General features: G+C 32.9%; 1 non-coding gene across 1 annotated transcript; it reads left to right on the top strand.

Moving 5' to 3' along the window:
• Positions 1 to 2,520: 2,520 nt before the first annotated feature.
• Positions 2,521 to 2,592, top strand: TRNAC-GCA. The gene has a single exon. It is a non-coding gene; the product is annotated as a tRNA-Cys (tRNA).
• Positions 2,593 to 4,585: the final 1,993 nt, after the last annotated feature.

The following is a 4,585-nucleotide window of genomic DNA, read 5'->3' as shown; positions in this document are numbered from 1 at the left end:
CCATCGTCCATGAGATGCATTGTGGCCAACGTAACTCTTAGGTCCTACGAGCAAGTTCCTGTAACCTTCAAGTATTGTTCTACGTCAAAAATAAAGTTTTCTAATTCCTTAGCATCCCAGTTCCCATTTAAGGGTTCGTGTTTTTGGATTTTAAGTTTGTTAAGCCCAAAATGAGCTTGGCTAGGGGTGGGGTTCTCTACGACCCTCCTTGTCAAACTCACTTGGGTGCTCATCTCAGTCATCTCAGCCATGATGACGTTCAACAAAAGAGACCTTGAAAATGACCGGATTATCACATTAACCATTTGAATCACCTCAACCTCACTTGTTGAAATTGAACCAAATATCTATGACATAACCCTATTAAAGGTTCAAAGTTCATAAAAGTCTTTTTAATCTAAGATAACTTGATCATTATAGTGACTCTCAAACCAAGTTCATAAGAGTCTTTTGAATTTAAGATACTATTGAACTCATCCATTATAGTGCTTCTCAAAACTTAGGTAAAGTTTAAATATGAAACTATAGATAAAAGAAATAAGAAAATAAAATTTCATTGTCGAGAATCAAACTCGGGTCTCCTCGATGAAAGCAAGATCTTCTGTGTAATGTCTAACTCTTCGACACATTTTTTTATGAGTGTGATAGAGTTCTCAGAGCTACCGCCACGTTTCTTGTTCTTCGATCATGTGTTTCTTTCTTCAAAAGAGTCAACATCAAACATTAGGTCTTTGATTGGAAACCCATCCAGGGGAGCGTCGATTGCTTGAATTCCATCAATGGTCTTCCCATGATTTTTTGGTGCATGACTAATTTTGTATACAACTCACCTTCGAGCACCACCATAGTTTTGCATTGTGTTGATATTTTCTAAAACCATTAAGATCAACACTTTAAACATCTACATACATTCATTAATGTAATTAAAAGAAATCAGCTAGTTGTGTCCATACCCAAAATCAAATAATATCAAACTCAGATCCGTTTTCTTGGATTTTAAATTTATTTGAGCCTTATAAAACCCATCCAAAGGTCCATTGAGTTTGTCTCAAACTTTCGTGATGACGTATCCTAGAAAAGCCAACTTTAAAAAAAAAATTAGGTTCTCTCAATTATGTGTCTTAAATCCTTCAAGATATTAGGCATATTTACAAATGTCTTGATGAGTGTCTTGAAAATAATACAAAGTCTTGATTTGTAAAGGATATCTCTACAACTCAAAAAAATCAAATCATTAGTCAAATAAACTATCTACTTAAGTCTTGTTGACCCAAGGGCAGATCTCATAGTGAAACGTGACGCATCAAATATCGGATATGGAGATATCTAAAATTGTCAAAGAGGACCGGGAATCGATTATCATATTTCATTCAAAAGCCTCTAATAATACCACACAAATTACCAAACAGTAAAAAAAAAATATATTATTTCCATTGTATTTTGTGCACAAAAATTTTAAAAGAAATTTAAAATAAATCCAGCTTATTTGTCATACTTTTAAGTTCAATTACAATAAATAAAGAAAAGAATTGAGTGACAATAAAATATCACTTAACATTGGAATGTAATTTGAAGACTTTTTATCTTTGGGAGTTGAATTACATTTAAGATTATTTATGTCATGTCTTATTTTCTTCAATTTGTATTTAATAGCTTTGGGTAGTTTGTAGATGAACTACATTATGTTTGAATTATCTTTTTGGCCTATTTAAATGCCAAAAACTTTGTGGAATACAAAAACTTTGTGTTTGAAACTATTTGGGTGTTATGTTTCTTTCAAACCTTGTTTTAGGTTTGGTGTTAAAATCTATTCATTAGATTAGTTATGATCAAGCTAATTCTTGAATGAGTCGTCTTGGAATGTAAGAGTGACAATCATAGATTTCAAGTTCAATCTAAGAGTTATTTATCCTTCTAACCTGCTCCTGGTTGAAATCAATTCGTTAAGTTAGCTTTCTTTGTAAAAGTTTGCAAGGATACTATGATCTCTAGCTTTGCAAAATCTAGCGTTATTGGCACTTATCAAAATCGCTGCCAAAATAAAGTTTAACAAGTGGTTCTATGGTGTAGTGGTTAGCACTTTCGACTTTGATCTAACAACTTGTGTTTAATTTCCGATAGGTAATCCACCAATTTATACAAAATTGGTCCATAGCCGATTCAGTAGGGTCACTTTTTGGACCGATAATCTATATAAGGGGTCACTAAGGTTGAGATCATACAAAATGGGTCCATAGCTCAATATTAGAGCATTTGATTGCAGATCAAGAGGTCACCAATTCGAACCTAGTTGGGCCCTACTATTTGGATAGAAATTTGTTACACTTTTTGGACTGACACTATGTCTAAGGGGTCACTCAGGTTAAAATCCTACAAAATGGATCCATGGCTCAGTGGTAGAGAATTTAACCGGTCACCCGTTTGAACTTAGTTGGGCCTTTCTATTTTCGACAGACACTTTTTACACTTTTGGACTGACACTTGGTAGAAGGGGTCACTAAGGTTAAAATCATGTAAAATGGGTTCATAACTCAGTGGTAGAGCATTTGACTGCAAATGAAGAGGTCACCAGTTCGAATCTGGTTGGGCCCTATTATTTTGGACATTCCAACCTCTTTTAACTTTAAATCTGTGCTTCGAGAACCCACCAAAAATATTCATGAACTTTCAAAACTAATGCCCTTAACATTCTTGAGGCTAGTTTCACATAGTATCATTATCTTTGAGATAACAATTCTTTTCTATTTTATCTAATTTTTTTAAATATGAGTTCATTTCCAAATGCATGCTAACACCCTTATTGTTGAATAAATGACATGAACCTAGTTTCACATAGTAACGTTGCCTTTTGCTCCAATTGGTGGAAGGATAATAGGTCGATTATACCTTTATGGTAGTTTTAAGCGTGACAACATTTGACAACCAGACTAATTTTGCTTCATTTTTAAATGAAAACGTGTAAATTGTAAACTCAAAACATTTCAAAGAAATAAACAAGTTTTGATGGTACCATGCTAACCAAAAACAAATGTTGACTTTCACCAATCCATATTATCTTTTTTTTCTATATTTTGAAACTATTTTAAGCACTTTTCTCTTGTACTCCTTATAATTTTTCCTTTTAAGGTTGTAAATATTTGTGTATGGGTGACTATTAGGATTATAAGTCAACTGAGTTAAGTAGAAATAAATTTTGAAGATGAAATTAAAGTATTAATTTTGATGTCATCTTTACTCGAGTTTTGGAATATTGTTATTAATGAGATTCAATCAACATTAGTAATTCACAATGATAATATTCAAAATACTTGACAAAAAGGAATGGTCAACATAAGATATTTGAAACAAATAAATATTTTGTCCTCTATGATATATCAAATCACTCATTTGAAATTCCTTAATAATAAACCTGAAGTCTTACATCACTTATACGGAAAAGTTCCTTAAATAGAAGTTTTATTAGATACTTTTAAGCATTTAGAGATCAACTAGACACAAAGCTAAACATTCTAAAAAAAATGAGGGGTTAAACTTTTAAGTTAACGTAATTTAAAAAACTTATGATTTTTATATTATCAAGAGTTTAATTGAGCTAGGTCGATTCAATCTAGTGGACCCAAGAATTGAACCGAACGAAACCAACTAGTTAGTAACATGATTTAGTGGAAGCATTTTCATGCAAAGTAGAAGCAACAATGGAGGGTTTGAAATAATATAGTTTTTTACCCCTTGTTTCTCTAGTGAATATTGAAATAATAAAGGGGCATTAAGGTCATTTTACACCGTTTCTTGATTTACCTACTTATCCTTATTCAATGACCACCAAATTTCATATCTAACCTCAACATGCTATAAATGCTTAGTATTAAAATTTGATAGACAGCGGAGCTGAGATAGTGGGTTATTTTAACATTACTTAAATCTCGAGCTATTTGATTGGTTCAGGGTCTTAACTCACAGTTTTTTGGATTTTTCTTTCATATATCCTTAATTCATACTTGGTTTAGGGTTCATATGAAAATTCAAGCGATTTCTACAAGTATTTCTTAACAAAAAGTCCAAGGGGGCTACTTGTCTTGTCGTCAATGTTTGGGACCTCCATTCTTGATCTTCTAATATCTGAATTACTTCAAATTTCCTTCCACATACTCCTTATTGTGTCTAGTTTATGAAACCATAATGTTTTTTACAAGAATCGGTCTGGAATGGGGTTAAAATTGAGAAAATTCTAGAAAAGGTCAAATTTTGAGTTTACTTGGACATTCAGTTGAACTGGCCGTATCATCGTTTTCTTCCTCTAAACAGGAAGAAGATGCGCATTTTTCGCATCGCCGCCATCTGAAACTCGGCTTGTACAGCCACATTTACAGCGTTTCTCTCCTTGATTTCTTCGTGAAACTTAAAGATGGATGTTACAAGAAAGGGCTAGGGATTTATTTGATACCTTCTCGTGGACCGTAGCTTAAGATATTCGCTTCCAAACTTCATCCAAAATCTGATTTATCGTTGGAGATAAAACAAAGGATTTCTTATTGGGTAGCCGATTCTAGAGGTTTCAAGGCCCTATTTCTTCATTGAACCTCTT

The sequence above is a fragment of the Cucurbita maxima genome, unplaced genomic scaffold (assembly GCF_002738345.1).
Source record: "Cucurbita maxima cultivar Rimu unplaced genomic scaffold, Cmax_1.0 Cma_Scf00056, whole genome shotgun sequence".
Taxonomy (NCBI): Eukaryota; Viridiplantae; Streptophyta; class Magnoliopsida; order Cucurbitales; family Cucurbitaceae; genus Cucurbita; species Cucurbita maxima.
The sequence above is the reverse complement of the archived record's forward strand: the minus strand, read 5'-3'. Positions and strand labels throughout refer to the sequence as shown.